The sequence below is a fragment of the Sorex araneus genome, chromosome 6 (assembly GCF_027595985.1).
Source record: "Sorex araneus isolate mSorAra2 chromosome 6, mSorAra2.pri, whole genome shotgun sequence".
In the NCBI taxonomy this organism is placed as follows: Eukaryota; Metazoa; Chordata; class Mammalia; order Eulipotyphla; family Soricidae; genus Sorex; species Sorex araneus.
Window position 1 is genome coordinate 153,276,714 of NC_073307.1, and position 18,440 is coordinate 153,295,153.

General features: G+C 38.8%; 1 pseudogene; it reads right to left on the reverse strand.

The window, feature by feature from the left end:
- Window positions 1-925, reverse strand: LOC129406014 (olfactory receptor 5J2-like; annotated as a pseudogene).
- Window positions 926-18,440: the final 17,515 nt, after the last annotated feature.

Below are 18,440 nucleotides of genomic sequence, written 5' to 3' on the forward strand. Positions count from 1 at the left end.
TTAAAATTTGCAGGAGAAATGTCTCTTTTCTATTGCCCTTTTCACAGCATCTTTTACCTCTTTGTTTCTCAGACTGTAAATCATTGGGTTTAGCATGGGAATCACGAGTGTATAGAACACAGCAACAACCTTCTCCTATTCCACTGAATACTGGGAGCTTGGTTGAATGTAACCGAAGCTTAAGGTGCCGTATAATAGGGACACTGCAGTCAGGTGAGAGGCACAGATGGGGAAGGCTTTCTTCCTGCCTGATGCCGAGCGGATCCTCAGGATAGCAAAAACAATAAATACGTAAGAAATGATCATAACCAAGAAGGTAGCCATGGCAATAACTCCGGAGAATGTTAAGAGTAACAGCTAATTCATGGAAGTATCTGTACATGACAGTTTTAGGAGGAAGAGAATATCAGAAAAAGTGACTGACAACATTCAGCCTACAGATAGATAAGCGACTCAAGCTAATTGTATGAACAAATGAATTCATTGTCCCACCTACCCACGATCCAATCATCAGTCCTACACAGGTCTTCTTAGACATGGCTACGGTATAAAGCAAAGGATTTAAAATAGCCATATAACGGTCAGCAGGAAGCCTTCTGTCGTAACAAACATTCCAAAACACAAATGCTGTATGATACAAGCAGTGAGAGAAATGGTTCCCTTTACACCCATGAGGTTAATCAGCATCTTGGGTGCAATTGTGGATGAGTAGCAGGCATCTACCAAGGAGAGGCAACTCAGAAAAAAGTACATGTGAGTGTGGAGCTTGGGAGTGATTCGGATTATGAAGCTCATGCCCAGATTTCCCACCAGTGACTGTATAAACTACCAGGAACAACACAAACAACCAAACTTTCAGTTCATCCCAATCTGTCAATCCCAAGGGGATGAACTTAGTAATGACAGTAAAATTATCTTCAGCCATTTGTTTCTTCCAATAGAATCTATTGGAATAAAAAAATGACAGTGAAATTTATTAGTGGCAACAAAGTATAAGTGACACCGAATTTGAGGATAACAGTGCTTTGCTTTGAATCTGAGATTTGTAATCAATTAATCTTTCAAGTAGATCCGATGTTCTGTCATTTTCTTCCCAGAAATACTCACAAAACAATTTTATGGAAAGATGCTTTAATTTTTTGTTTTGTCTTATGCCTCTTGTTTTGCTTTGGTTTTGGTTTTTGTTACCAAATATACTCAAGGGTTACTCCTTGCTCTGCACTAAGGAATTACTCCAGGAGGTGCCTAGGGGACCACATGTTATGCCCTGATTTATCCCAGATCAGTCATGTTCAAGGAAAGCACTTTATTCTCTATATTATTAGTCTTGCCCCTGATGCTTTCATTTTGAATGAATGTATCTGAGGTCATCTCTGTAAAAAACATTTGTCTTTACCAGTTTCAGTCTGAATCCTTGACTACTTCTGTATACTACAATAGCAAGGTTAATTTAACATGAATAAATACTAATGGCAATAGAAATTTGTAAAGTGTATATGTATATTATTGGAAAATTAGAGTGTTAATCAGTAAAATTGTCTTCTGAGAATTTTCTTTTTCAGTGCAGTCATTTTATTTACTTTTTTAATTTATTCTTTAATTGATGGGATTATACACACTAGAGAGACTCTTGCCTGCATGCCTGATTGTCTTCCCTGGGGCCCCTCGAAGGGGATGGGCTCCAATTTCCCTACCCACCCTGAGCAGAGCTCCCGGCGGCCAAAGATCACCGGAACCTAGCTACAGCCATGCTCAAGGCCCCTCTCCATACGTTCGGACAGGCCTCATGCATGAAGGTACCAGCAGAGGAACCCAGGTGTGTGTAATCCCATCAACGGCCAACATCCAGAGAGAACCTTAAAAGCAACCTCTCCGAAGCGCACTGGGCCACTTTGCGACCACATGATATCATTAGCATACTTCTCCCTCTGGGAGAAACTTGCAGTCTTCTGAGAGTTTCCTGCCCACATGGGACAGCCTTGCAAGCTTCCTGCGGTGTATTCCTATGCAAAATCCAGTAACAAGCTGGATCTCATTCCGGATCCTGAAGAGCCCCCAGTGCAATATCATTAGGAGGGCCGAGTGGAGATAGACTTCTAAGATCTCAAGGAAATGAGATGTTACTGAGCCCACCAGAGAAATTGGTGATTAACGGGATTTTGTGATTTCGTGATTCTTTAATTAGTGAATCACCATGAAGGTACAGATTCACACATTTTCGAACTTGTTTTTCCCTTATACAATGTTCACAAACACATCGTTCCACCATGCCCATTCTCAACCACCAATAAACCCAGTATCTCTCCCACCCCCAATCCCATCTCCCCCTCACCCCACCTTGCCTCTGTGTCAGGGTATTTCCTTTAGATCTCTCTCTCTCTCTCTCTCTCTTCAATTGGGTGTTGTGGTTTGCAATAGGGCTATTGTGTTCAATCTCTAGTGTATCTTCAGCATGCATCTCCCTTCCCGGACGGGATCTCCAACCACATTTTGCTTCTCTACTGGAGCTGCCTTTCTTCCCAGCATGTGAGACCAGCTTCCAAGCCATGGAGCCAACCTACTGGTACTTATTTCTACTATTCTTGGATATTAGTCTCCTATTCTGTTATTTTATATTCCACAGATGAGTGCAATCTTTCTATGTCAGTCTCTCTTTCTGACTCATTTCACTTAGCATGATACTTTCCATGTTGATCCACTTATATGCAAAGTTCATGACTTCATTTTTTCTAACAGCTGCATAGTATTCCAATATATAGATGTACCAGAGTTTCTCTAACCAGTTATCTGTTCTTGGGCACTCGGGTTTTTTCCAGATTGTAGCTATTTTAAACAGTGCTGCAATGAACATATTAGTGCAGATGTCATTTTGACTATACCTTTTTGCTTCTCCGGGGTATATTCCTAGTAGTGGTTTGCTGGGTCAAATGGGAGCTCAATTTCTAATTTTTTGAGAAATGTCCATATTGTTTTCCAGAAGGGCTGAGCCAGTCGGCATTCCCACCAGCAGTGTAGAAGGGTCCCTTTCTCCCCACATCCTTTCCAACAGCGGTTGCTTTTGTTCTTTTGGATGTGTTCCAATCTCTGTGGTCTGAGGTGGTATCTCATGGTTGTTTTGATCTGCATCTCCCTGATGATTAGCGATGCAGAGCACTTTTTCATATGCCTTTTGACCATTCATATCACTTCCTTGGGAAACTTTCTGTTCATTTCTTCTCCCCATTTTCTTATGGGGTTGAATAAGGCGGTGTTGATGTGTCCAACTACTATTGTGCTGCTAGCAATGTCCTTCTTAATGTCTGTTAGGACTTGTTTTAAGTGTTTAGCCGGTCACTCATTAGGTGCATATATGTTAAAGAGTGTGATTTCTTCCTGTTGTACATATCCCTTGATAAATAGAAAGCATCCTTCGCTGTCCCTTCTAACCTTTTTCAACCTGAAATCTATGTTGTCGGATACTAGTGTGGCCACCCCAGCTTTTTTGAGGGAGTTGTGTGCTTGCAGGATTGTTTTCCATCCTTTGACTTTGAGTCCGTGTTTGCTCTGACTGCTCAGGTGTGTTTCTTGCAGGCAGCAGAATGTTGAGTTTAATTTCTGGATCCATTTTGCCACTCTGTGTGTATTGATAGGTGCATTTAGGCCGTTGACATTGAGAGAGATTATTGTGATGGGGTTTTGTGTCATCCTTCTGTGGGGTTTGTTTTTCTTGTAGGGTTTTTCCTTGTCTTACAAAAGCCTCTTTAGTCCTTCTTTTAAGCTTGGTTTTGAGTCTATGAAGTTTTAGTTGTTGCTTATCCATGAAATTGTGTATGGTTCCTTCGAGTTCGAGTGAGAGTTTAGCCGGATAAAGTATTCTTGGTGAGGCGTTCATTTCATTGAGTTTTTTCATTATATCCCACCATTGGCTTGGAGGGTTTCCTCTGATAAGTCTGCTGTGGTGCTCCTTTGTATGTGATTTCTTTTTTTTGACCTTGCTGCTTGCAGTATCGTGTCCCTATCCATGGCATCCATGGCATCCATCTTTCTGACTGTGATATGCCTTTGAGTCTTTTTATTAGGGTCCCTTCTAGCTGGCACCCCTCTGGCTTCTAGGATCTGAACATCTACTTTATCCAGCTCTGGGAACTTCTCAGCAATGATTTCTTTAACTGTGGCTTTCTCATTGGGGTTGCCTCCCTGTCCTTCTGGAACTCCAATGATTCTTATGTTATTCCTCTTGGCATCATCCCCTTGGTCTCTGATTCGCCCTAGAGCTATTTTAAAATCTTTTCCAATTGTTTGTTGTAGCCTGTGGGATTTCTGTTGCTCATCTTCAAGAGAATCACTAATTCTCTCTTCAGCAGTAGCCATTCTGCTGTTGAGGGCTCCAACTGTGTTTTTTATTTCGTCTACAGTGTCTTTTATTTATGACATTTCTGAATGTAGCTTTCCAAATTCTGCTCTTATTTCTTCCCGTAATTTCTTCGCTGACTGCTCCACCATTTCTTTAAGTTCGATGAACATTCTCAGAATTTCTTCTCTGAAATCTTTATCAGAGAGATCACATTTGTGGGAAATCCCTGCTGAGGCTTCTGGACTCTTTTCTTCGTCCTCTCCTTGCTGTGGGGATTTGCGCTGTTTCTTCATCCTGTCATGGTTGTATGGAGGTGTTACCTTCGTGTTCACTAGAGTTAATCGCTCTTTTCCTGAGTTTTCGATATCTTGGTGCAATTGGAGTAGGCTAGTGGTTACTTTAGTCTTTTGTGCTTGAGATAACTAGGGAGATCTCCACAAAATTAGTTAACGGGGCAGTGGGGGGATTGCGACCTCTGTCAAGTACACTAGAACAGGGGAAAATAACTGTGGCTGCTGCTGCTCCTGGCGACCACGCCCACTGCAGAGGGGCCACGCCCACTACAAAGAGGCCACGCCCCTTTTGGCCACTGGTCACTGGCTGGATACTGGGTATGGGGCCCTGCAGGCGCACAGCCGACACTGACAGCTGGGAAGCTCAGGGAGGAAAAGAGGCACACCTGGATGAGGAAGCAGGAGACACAGGCTGAGCTGCGAGGAGGGGCAAGTCCCTTTCTGCTAGACACTGGCTGGAGATCTTTCTCGGGTCCGTGTGCTGGGAAGCACAGGGAGGGAAAGCTCAGTGCAGTCATTTTATTAAAAAGTCTGTAAAATTATATTAATTTTGAAGCTATACAAGGAATTGTCCAAAAGTATATTTTTATAGACGTCAAAGTGGCCACAGCTATTTTATATAATGAACGTTCAGGTGCCTACAGTGATGGCAAATAAATACATCTAAGAGTCTAGCCTGTGTGACCATCAGCAGCTTTGACAACACCTAATACTAATACCCAGACAATAGAAACCTGCCTCTGGCGTGACACCTATTTCATGTTGCCAGATTGTTGCTCCAAGGAAATGAGCCAATAACCCTGGGGGGCCGCCCTACAAGTCTTCCCTCTGATAATGAAAGCATAGACATGCCATATCTTTGCCACAGAAAGAGAAAATGGATAAAAATTTCTTTTATTGAGATGCTTTATAATTTTAGTACATTAAATGGAAAAACTAGACCAGGATACTCACCAAATACTTTGATACCTCACATTCTTCACCCTATAATAAATATTTTAAATGTATGAGGCTCTTTTATTTATTCAAAACCACAATAATGTATATTCAAATCTTCAAAATTTATAGGAGATTGTTTTGCGTCTTCACGAGTTGATTCTCATTTCAGAAGAAATGAGAAACACATAGTAATTATTCTTGTTTATTTATAGTGTATATCACTTATTTCAGATAAAACCTTCACTTCCACAAAGATGAGATGGTAGAAATACATTAATCCTTTGCTCTCATTTGTATAATTTAACAATTAATTTGTGAAATTCATGTCATTACTTATAAGCAAATCTTCTTAAATATCATTGTCACTGTCACTGCCATCCCATTGTTCATCAACTTGCTCGAATGGGCAACAGTAACATCTCCATTTTGAGACTTGTTACTGCACATGGCGTATTGGATACACCGCAGGTAGCTTGCCAGGCTCTGCCCTGTGGGTGAGATACTCATTTTTGAAGTAATTCATATCGTATTTAAAGATTACCACTGTTTAGAAATAGAGGAAAGACAGTCAGAAAATAGTAATTTTTTTTCAAAACTACTTATTTCTGTATCTATACTACACATGCTGTTTTCTGCAACTTTCAGGATATTCACCACAAATTTACAATTATAAAAAATAACTTTTTTAATTAATTAATGTATTTTTATAATTAGTGAGTCACAGTGAGTGTACAGTTACAAATTCACACATTTTTTGCTTGTTTTTCCTTCATGAAGTGTTCGGGAGCCCATCCCTCCACCAGTGTCCTTATCCACCACCAATGAACCCAGTATCCCTCCCACCCCCCTAACCCGCCCCCCCACCCCCCCCCCCCCGCCCCTGTGGCAGGGCATTCCAATTTGTTCTCTCTCTCTCCTTTTGCTGTTGTAGTTTGCAATAGCGGTATTGAGTGGGCATCATGTTCAGTCACTAGTCCACTTTCCACACGCATCTCCTATCACGCGTGGTATCTCCAATCACATTTTACTTGATGTTCCCTTCTCTATTTGGGATGACTTTCCCCCAGCGTGTGAGGCCAGATTCCAAGCTATGGAGTCAACCTCCTGGTATTATATACTACTATTCTTGGCTATTAGTCTCCTACTCTGTTATTTTATATTCCACAGATGAGTGCAATATTTCTATGTCTGTCCCTCTCTTTATGGCTCATTTCAATAATGCCACAATTATAAAAAATAACTTATGAACTGTCGTAAACCAAAATTTTTAATTAGCATGTTTAAAGAAATTGAAAATTAAATTCATCCAAATATAAAGCTAAAAGTTTTAGCAGCAAAATATAATGGTGCCATTATTAATTGAATTATATTATACGAAACTACCAAATGTGCTCATTTGGTTTTTTTCTAACTTTTTTATTTTATTATTTTTATTTATTTTTATTTTTTAACTTTTTATTAGAGAATCACTGTGATGTACAGTTACAAACTTATGAACTTTTGTGTTTACCAACTGAGCTCATTTGATGTCTAAAATTCAGAGAGGATTATGTCCTATTTCAAAATATTCAATAACCCATAGAAAAGAGGTTAAATATTAAAATTTTAATCAATGAGAAGAAATTAAGATAAACAAATTTAACTTACCACTTACCAAAAAGTTTAGGTTATTAGTTTCTTTAGAATGCTCATGTCTCTCTATACTTCTCTCAGGAATGAAACCAACTGAAATTTCTCAGAAATTCAAAATAATTGATACCAAAATGACAGATATTTTTAGATAAATTCAGATTTTTAAAATATCAAGTAATTAATAAAAAACAAACTGGGAACAAAAACCTCTAGTTTTACATCTTTTAACTTCAAAGTGGGTAAAATTGAAAGCAATATATCTATATTTCTATATATATATGTACATGTTTGTTTGTGTGTCTGCATCCATGCTTTTTTGTTGTTGTTGTTCGAATGAGCTCAAAATCCCTGTATTTCAGACACTGGTTATACTAATACAAAAAAACAACAGAATTACATTCTGAATCACATTCGGTTTCTCAAGGGACTTTCTCGAGGGATCCCAGTGCAAGTGGTTTTCTCTAAGTATATGATATGGAAAATAAATGTCACAAGGAGAAGAAAACAGAACCCAGTGGAAGAAAATAACAAGAAGACAGAGAGACAACTCTATGTATTACGTGTCAAGGGCTTGGTTTACTTCCATTGTACCAGAGTCCTCCAAGTTTGACAAATCCAGAACCGAAAGTATTTCCTTGAGCATCCCATAGTGTGATCAAAACAAAAGATACATTAATTGCAAATCCTATTTACATCAGATAAAATTTGCTCTTCCTGAGATTATTTTGCTTCAAATAGTAAAACTGCTTCTGGACTCAAGTAACAATTTAAAGTCATAATTCTTATAATGCAAGATAGTCTTAAAAATCAATAATAAAAGTATTTATAATAATGGAAAGCAACATTTTTTTTTAGTTTAGCCAGAGAAGAAGAAATTTATTGCAAGTGAGTCTATTGTTCAGAATACACAGTGGAGGCATCCAGTGAGAGATGCTTATCAGCGCTCTGAGGACACATTTTATTTAATTATTTATGTATTTATTTATTTTTGAAATAGTCACTCATTTATTTTAGAGTATTTTATGTTTAAAAAATTAGGGAAAAAAAGCTTGCGAATGTCAATGTCTCTAGAAACCTTTCTAAGTTGTAAAGTCCAAGTTATATCCACCTATGAAAACAGAACTCAAATGCCAGAGAAGCCTTTGAGTCTGAGGAGAAAAGAGATTTTGCTCTTGTGCATTTCCAAAAGTTTTTTGTTGTTGTTGTTGGTTGTTTCTTTTCTTTTCTTTCTTTATTTATTTATTGAATCACCATGTGAAAAGTTACAAAGCTTTCAGGCTTAAGTCTCAGTTACACAATGCTCGAACACCCATCCCTTCACCAGTGCACATATTCCACCACCAACAACCACAATAAACCGCCCCCCCACCCTCCAACCCCCCAATCCCCACACCCCACCTGTGTAGCTGCTAAATTTCACTTTACTTTCTCTTCACTTTGATTACATTCAATACTTCAACAAAAAACTTACTATTATTGTTTGGAGTTTCCCCTCCCACAAAGTCGAACCTGCTTGAAAGGAAGCATTTGATAATTTGCTTTCCATTGCTGAGAATGAACAGATATGAGGTCCTTTGGCCACAATAGCGGCTAGGAGGTTTTGGATTTCTGTATTTTAGTATTTTAGTAACTAAGTCCAGAGAAATTTCTGCCAGAAATTGCAACATTGTAAGCTTGTACCTCTCTGCTACTTTACATTCCACGATGAGTGCAATCTTTCTATGTCTGTCTCATTCTTCCTGACTCATTTCACTCAACATTATACTTTCCATGATGATCCACTTATATACAAATTTCATGACTTCATCTTTTCTAACAGCTGCATAATATTCCACTGTGTAGATGTACCAAAGTTTCTTTAACCAGTCATCTGTTTTTGGGCACTCTGGGTTTTTCCAGATTGTAGCTATTGTAAACAGTGCTGCAATGAACATAGAAATGCAAATATCATTTCTACTATACCTTTTTGCCTCTCTGGTGGGATATATTCCCAGGAGTGGTATAGCTTGGACAAATGGGAGTTCAACTTCTAATTTTTTGAGAATCCTCCATATTGTTTTCAGAAAGGGCTGAACCAGTCGGGATTCCCTCCAGCACTGAAGGAACGTCCCTTTCTCCCTACATCCACGCCAACACTGGTAGCTTTTTTTTTTTTTTGGATGTGGGCCAGTCTCTGTGGTGTGAGATGGAATCTCATTGTTGTTTTGATCTGCATCTCCCTGATGATTAGTGATGTGCCTCTCAGCCATTCGGATTTCTTCTTTGGGGAAGTTTCTGTTCATTTCATCACTCCATTTTTTGATCGTGTCAGCAGTTTTCTTCTTGTGGAGTTCAACCAGTGCCTTGTACATCCTTGATATCAACCCCTTATTGGATGGGTATTGAGTAAATATCCTTTCCCATTCTGTAGATTGTCTTTGTACTTTGGTCACTGTATATTTTGAGATTCAGAAGCTTCTTAGTTTAAGGTAGTCCCATTTATTTATCTCTGGGAAAACAACATTTTTAAGACAAAGAATCCATTTCTAATTCATGAATTAATTTTGTGAAAGTAACATAAGTAAAAATATGAAAATGAATAGTAGAAAAAAGCTGAAAAACCTATGGAAGTTTTATTTTTTTAAGAATTTTATTTTAATGAATCACCATGTGGAAAATTACAATGCTTTTAGGCTTATGTCGCAGTTATACAATGCTGAAACAACAACTATCCCTTCACCAGTGCCCATATTCCACCACCAAAAAAAAAAGTACACCTCCCATCCTGCCCCCCTCCACCTCCCCCCGCCTTGTAACTGATAAATTTCACTTTACTTTCTATTTACTTTGGTTATATTTCAACAAAATCTCACTATTATTGTTAGGAGTACCCTACTAGAGTCAGACCTGTTGTGAAGAGAGATGTGAGTTCAATATGAGGCGCGGTTTTGGATTTCTGTACTATAGCAACTAAGTCCAGGGAAATTTTTTCTGGATATTGGATCATTGCAAGCTTGTAAACCCCATCTGTGGTCGTCATAATATGGCGGTCACCACACCCTTCACCCCCAGCAAGGAAGAGGCGAGAGAGAAATACCTTTACCCTCCTGGGTGGGCATGGGGCAGGGCATGGGGCCGGGCATGGGGCCGCGGTTTAGCTCTCAGTCTGGAGACATTCTGTGAGGAGCTGCCCATGCCGAAAACTTTAGCTGGTGTCTGGAGTCACGCTCATGCAGCTGTGGAGAGGCTGCACACACGTGTGGCCCCGGGATCACATCTTGGCTGCCTGTGGATGTTCTATTTCTTAACCATTTTATTTCATTTTATTTTATTTTACTTATTGAATTGCCATGAGATACAGTTACAAAATTACAACTTTAGTGATCACGTTTCAGTCATACAATGATCAATTACCCATCCCTCCACCAGTGCCCATTCTCCATCACCTATGTTCCTGGGATCCCTCCAACCATCCCCGCCTCTATGGAAGGCACATTTCCTTTTACTCTCTCTCTCTCCTTTTGGATGTTATGGATTGCAATACAGGTAGTAAGTGGCCATCATATTTGGTCCTTTGTCTACTTTCAGCACTAAGTAGACTATATGTCCCATGTGAAATCTGTGACCCAGGTGAAATACCCAGGAGCCATGTAAGCATTTGGAAAATATAAGAACCATTCATGAGTAATATTCCTTGAGAACATGTAGAACTCATTGAACTCAAAGTATTGGATCTAACACATATTATTTGAAGTCTTAGATTTAACTCATATCCTTTGAAGTAAGAGAGGAAATCAAGCATGAGAAATTAGATTGTACATTATTGTACATCACCTAACGATTTAATTTCTTGCATTAATATTATGAAATGTTCATCTGGGTGACAGAGTTTATTCTCACAGGTGTCCAACCATGCAGACCTCCAGATTCCTCTCTTTTTTGTTTAATTGGACTGACACTGGTTGGCAAAACCATGTATCATCCCTTTGAACACTGCTAGGAATGATCACTCAGTACAGAGCCAAAATACACAGTCTTGAATATGAAGACTGGGTTCAACAGATTACTTAAAAAGTTGTTCTATAATACCAACATTGGACTGGAGTGATAACACAGCAGATAGGACGTTTGCCTTACACTCAACCAACCTGGGTTTGATTCCTCCGTCCCCTCTCGGAGAATTCAGGAAGCTACCAAGAATATCCTGCCCTCACAGCAGAACCTGGCAAGATTCGTGTGGCGTATTGGATATATTCTTATACTGTTACAAAATCAGTAACAACAAGTCTCACAATGGAGACATTACTGGTGCCCACTTGAGCAAATCCATGAACAATGGGACAGCAGTGCTACAGTGCTACAGTGCTGGCACCAACATACCAACATTATTTTAGAGTCTGTAAGTAAATGAAGAGGTGGTTAAGATAAGATGTCAGACATATCAACAAAAAGAAGAATAAAAACTGTATGATTCTATTGATTGATTCTAAAAAAGCTTTTTATGAATTCAACATCAACTTATGATAAAAGTACTCAGTAAATGGTGGATAAATGGAATGTTCTTTAATATAAAACCAATTATAAAAAAAAACCCACAGCTGACATCATACTTATTAATGAAAAAGTGGAAGCCTTCTCCCTGAGATCAGATATAAGGCAAAGACGTCCTCTTTTACCACTACTATTTAATGCAGTCTTGGAAATCTTCATCAATGAAATAAGATAAGAAAAAATCAAAGGGACCCATATTTGAACAGTAGAAGCCAAACTACCATTATAAGCAGGTGACATGTTTATATGTACAGAAGATCCTACATATTTCACTAAAAAACTCTTCAAAACAATAAACTACCAGAAAAAGTAGCAGGTTACAAAATCAATACAGAAAAGAAAAGTGTAGTGGGATTGCTTGGAGCACATAGACTAGAGACTAGAGACCAGCGTGGGACAATGAACTTTGTATGACCTGCACTGGGGGCTTGGGAGAGTCCTGTGCAGAGGGCCTCTTGAAAGAGGGGCCTTGAAGGTAAAACCTACCAGCAAGATAAGCAGGACACATCCTGCACGTACATACTCCTCGTGCTCTAAGTAACCTTGGGAATAATCTGACTTGGTATTTTTTAATGAGAACATCCTGAGACAAACACAAAATATGTCTAACTCATGAGAACATCTTTTGACTTGGCTACGTGCCTGGTCCAAGGTATGTTAAGAATATAAAAACTGCTTGCTTGAGAATAAACCTTGCCTTCAGCCTCGATAGCTGCTGGTCAATGCTTCATCCCTGAGTCGGTGGTCTTCATTCCAGAGCTGGACTCCGGCAGAAAAGGTGCATTTCCATATGCAAACAATAAAACAGAATCGTGAGTGATCAAAATCAACTCCACCTAAAATAGTACCCTTAAATAGCAAATATCTAGGAATCAACTGAACAAAGGATGTTAAAAATCTATACCACAAATGCTGTAAGTTACTGATAAATTAAAAAGAGGAAAACAACAGCCAATGGAAGAATATTCCATGTTGATAGACTGGAGCACTGTAGCTCTGTACTCCCGTTGTTCATCGATTTGCTCGAGAGGGCACCAGTAATGTCTCCACTGTGAGACTGTTTTTGGCATATCAATTACACTGCAGGGAGCTTGCAAGTTTCTGCAGTGCGGACAGGATAGTCTCTGTAGTTTGCCGGGCTCTCTGAGAAGGATGGAGGAATCAAACCCAGGTCGGCTGAGTGCAAGGAAAATTTCACTGTGCTATCACTCCAACCCTTTTGATAGACTAGAGATATTAATATCAAAATGGGTACTCTAGCACAATACAGATTTATTGCAATTCCCATCAAAATCCCTATCATATTCTTCAAGAACTTAGAATAAACACAAAATATTTATAGAAGCATATAAACTCACTAATAGCTAATGTTATCAGGGAGGGAAAAAATTGAGAGTATTACACTTTAAAGTATATGCAGATACTTTGTACTCAAAATAATTTAAATAGCGTGGTACTCTAATAGATAGGATGACAGATCAATAGATCAGAAATGATGTCCTAGTGGTAAATCTACTAGGTATATGGGCAGGTAATATACAAAAAGGATTTTCATGTATGGAGTGGAGATTTTTTAAGGAAATCTTAAAAAAATGGTGCCGGGAAAACTGGAAACCACTTGTAAAAAATAGAAACTAACAATATCTTATACAACAAACACACATACACAAATTGAGTCAAAGGGTACAAAAGACCTAGAGATTAGACCATAAAATATGTTGAGGCGGAACATTCCAAGATCTGAACATCAAAGGGGCCTTCAATGACCTGATTCCATTGGAAGAGATCATCATCATCTTCATCATCCCATTGATTGTCGAATTTCTCAACCGGTCTCAGTAACGCAGTAACATTTCCATTTGTCCTAGCCCTGAGATTTTAGAAGCTTCTCTTTACTTGTCCTTCCCAATGATGCCGCCTTGGAGTCTCTTTCAGGTCAGGGGAATGAGACCCAGCACTGTTACTGTTTTTTTGCATATGAATACACCAAGGGGAGTTTGTGAGACTCATCCATGTGGGCAGGAAATTCTCGGTAGCTTACCAGGTTCTCCCAGAGGGAGAAGTAGGCTATAAAAAGCGGCCTCACAATTCCGGGAGCTTGGTTTTAAGTCTATGAATGTTGGCTGTTGGTGGGATATTGGCCAGGGCAGTCCCTGGGTGTGACCTCCCTGCTACAGGAAAATGGGAAATCTGGGCTGAAGAGGCCCAATCCCGATCCGAGCAGGCTTGGAAGACTCAGCCCCGGTTCCACACACCTGGGTTCCTTGCTGGTTCCTGCATGTGTGAGGCTCGTTTGAACGTCTGGAGAGGGGCCTTGAGCATGATTGTGGCTAGGCTCCAGAGGTCTTTACCCATGGGAGCTCTGCTCAGGGTGGGGAGGGAAGCTGGAGCCCACTGCCTCCGAGGGTCCCCAGGGAAGATAGCCAGACACACAGGCAAGAGACCCTCTGGAATAGATAATGCTAACAAAAATAGCCAGTGGGTCTATATGAAATGTCCCACATTTCTCACTGGCAAAAGAAATTCGGCCTGAAGTTAAAAGATTGCGAAAAAATGTTCACACCTCATACAAGACTAAGATTCCAAAATCTATAGTGTATTCACAAAACTCAGTAACAGAAAGAACAATAAAAACAGCTACCTCAAAAAGTAGGATATTTTTGGAAGAAACGGAGTGGCGTCTACCATACTATGAGGACTATTAAGCAGGTACGAACTTAGTGGCGCGGGAAGGAGAAAAAAAATGGTTATGAACTTGAAACAGCGGGACACTTGGGCAGTCTCAGGCAGGGGCCAATAGCAGCTTTCGCTCCGCCAAGATTTGAACCGGGTCGTCACGCTTTTGTGCTGTTGCTTTGCTGCTGATCGGCCAAGATCCGGAGGCCAGCTATACTACTTTTGGTTCCAGCAACTGCTTATAGCCATGTTTCTAGACTGTGAACTAAGCCATTGCCCCATGCTGCCCCAGGAAGGGAAATGATGCAATTTCTAACAAAACACTCCCTTGACATAATTACTAAAATACTAAAATATAGAAATCCTAAATCGCGACTGCATATCTCTTCATTCTCAACAATGGAAAACTAATTATCAAATGCTTCCTTGTCAGTAGGGCTGTTTTTTTGGGGGGGAAACTCCAACAACAGAGGTATACTGGGGTTTTTGATGGTAGAATATGGGCACTGATGAAGGGACAGGTGTTTGAGCATCGTATAACTGAGACATAAGCCTGAGAACTTTGTAACTTTCACATGGTGATTCAATAAATTTTTTAAAAAATTTAAATAAAAATAAAGAGTTCACACTTAGTTAAAGCAAAAATAAAATAAATAATAATAAATGTTTTTTAAAAAGTAGGATAAAGAAAATCCAGAGTGATAGTGCATTGCAAAAGGCCAATCTTGTGAACCAGGCCAATCCCATATGCTCACAAAGAAGACATACAGATGGTCTATGAACATATTAAAGTGCTCATAACTTAGTACCAGGTAAAAATAAATCAAAATTATAATAAATTACCAGCTCATATGTGTGATAGTTTTTTCAAATTTCACTGCAAAACCACTCCTGTTAATCTCTTCAATAGTCCACAGTTGCAATAATTTTTTAATTTAAATCAGTCACTTTGATAGACAAACATAAATTACTGTGTCTCTTATCTGTCATTCATAAAAGTTCACTGATAAAAGCACCACCAGTCATAGAGAATACTTGAGGTTAGTTAAACTTCTTGTTGAGAACCCAGCCCCAGATGGCATCTTCCCTAAAGATGTAGTGGGGGGAGGGGGAAATTATGTATCCCAAAATCAACTGTGTATACAGACTGATAAAAGTCCAGCAAATCACATTGCCATAGTCATAGAAGTTCCACTGAGAACATGGTGAGATGCTTGCCTTGTAAGTGACCTACCAGAGCTAGATTCCCAGCTTTGCATGTGATCCCCTGAGCACTAGCAGGAGTGACCCAAACATAGAGGCATTAAAGCCCTCAAGCACAGCCAGGTCTGGCCCAAATAAAATAGGGTGAAAACTGAAAGCAAAATGTAAAGGAACCAGGACTGAAAAAATATGTATGATAATTAGTAAGGTGAAGTTATTCTTTTTTCCTGATAATGATAATCACCTGAACCTTAGAGTCCAGTTAATACACTAGGTATTTACACTAGGGATTTACTATTGCCTTCCAAAGTTTGCACATAATAAATATTTGATTCCAATTATAATTTTTTTGATATCTTGATTTTTACAAAGGTAGTTTTCTTTATATTCTGAGATGGGAAGAGCAAATTTGGAGTCTGGGAGATTTTAAAGACCCAGGTTTGTGAAAGAATAACTCTATAGCATGTTTAAGTTTTAGTGGAATTTATCACAAAGCACACATAACTTCCTATCACAAAATTTGCTCACTTACATTCAACTTTTTTTTGGCATTTTTTTGTCACACCCGGTGATGCTCTGGGGTTACTCCTGGTTCTGCACTAAGGAATGACCCTGGCGATTCTCAGGGGACCATATGAGATTCCAGAGATCAAACCCAGGTTGGCTGTGTGCAAGGCGAATGCCTTCTCCACTGTGCTCTCACTCTGGCCCCAACTTCCTCCTTTTCAAAAAGAAAAATTGTCTAGCAGCTCACCTGTGAATCTATGTTCTTTTAGTTAAAAAAGAAATAGAGCTCCTTCATCCTCACTTAAAAGCAGTTTGATGTTTTTTATAGTGTAAAGATGTTAATATAAACTTCTCTACCTTCTTAGATTCTATGAACTCAGTACTTAATGTTATTTTTTTCAATCTTTGATTGCTTATCACAGCAGCTAAAGATCTATCTTTCTACTTACTTCCTCCAGTGATGTGATTTAAAATAACTTTGATAACAATGTTCATCGATTTGCTCATGCAGGCACCAGTAACATCTCCCAATGGAGTTGTGAGACTTCTTCTCACTGATTTTGGCATATGGAATATGCCATGGTAGCTTGCCAGGCTCTGCCATAGTGGGCAAGATACTTTCGGTACCTGCTGGGCTCTCCGAGAGGGTCGGAGGAATCGAACCCGTGTTGGCGGGGTTCAAGGCAAACTCCCTACCCTCTGTGCCATCGCTCCATATATCTAAGATAAGGAACAAGATATTTTCTTAGAATCTTGCATCATAAAAACTGTTTATCTTTAAAGAAAGCATTTCATCTGAATATATTTATGCTTTAATTTGGAAACGGGTACATTTTACTACCTTGTTTTCTAGCCCACACATAAAGAGGAAACACCTACCATTTTTCATGTACTCAAATTTAGTCTATTTTTTTATTTTATATATATGTATGTACATTATTAATGCTGCCGCATTGGGGGCTCTTTCCATGTCAGATGAATGAGGCCAATTGTTGTTACTGTTTTTGGCATATCGAATACACCACAGGCAGCTTGCTAGGCTCTGCTGTGCTGGCGGGATACTCTCGGTAGCTTACCGGGCTCTCCGAGAGGGACGGAGGCTTTTAGGTAACACCTTAGAGGTGTTACCATGGTTCACACCACATTTGCATGGTACATATGAAGTATGTACATATATATTTTAAACTATACAACACCCATATTGAAAACCACCACCAAATTTTAAACCACTAATCTTAGTAGCTCTCTTCTAACTCTATCTATTCTGTATTGTTTTGAATTGTTGTCTTCTATGGATTATTCATATAAATTTCTATTATATTTGTAAATACCCACTTTAAATGCAATATTATAATGTATGCATGTATATATTTTTACATGTTAAAAATTTCTTGGTACATAACAGTTATAGTAAAAATAAACCCAGGAAGAAAATATACTTTAGTTATTCTATAGGGAAAGACAAAAAAAGTACTTTAAGTGAAATATGACTAAAACAATCTCAAAGGAGAATACACTGTTTTCCAGTTTTAGTCTTAAGAATCATATCAATAACCAAATAATCATTGAATCCACTCAAAAAGAAATTGCAGACTTCTTTTTTTTTGTTTCCAACTTTTCTATGTCTCTGAGGAAATATGCATGTTAGTATGCATATATTATGCATATAAATTATGTATGCTCTATTTATGGGAAGTGTATGTGTTAGAGAGACAAAATTACAAATTATTACAATTAAATTTGCTTTAAAATCTTTTATATGTAAATATCATAGTTTTATAGAGAAAATTTCTTAATTATTGCTGGTGATGTCTCTCTTCAGAATATCTGTATTTATGACCTCAATGGAACAACACAACCTCACAGGGCTGAAGGAATTCATCCTCCTGGGAATCACAGACCTCCCACTGCTGCAATCCTTGTGTCATACCTACTCATCCTCACTGCCATCCTCAGGATGAAGTCAGCTGAGGGCAGACGCAAAACTTTTTCCACCTGTGGATCCCACCTGACAGTGGTCACAGTATTCTATGGGACTTTGACATTTATGTATGTGAATCCGAAGTCCAGACACTCCTTTGACACTGATAAAATGGCCTCTATATTTTACACCCTCATTATCCCCATGCTGAATCCCTTGATCTATAGCTTGAGGAACAAGGATCTAAAATGTGCACTTCAAAAGATGTTGACAAAGTATGCAATATCTTTTCTTAAATATGACTGTTCTATTTTATTTCTGTAAATTGCGTACAATGAGTGTAATAAAAACTTATTTGTTGGTTTGGTTAGAGAAAATTTAAATAAATGGTTACAATGAAATAGAA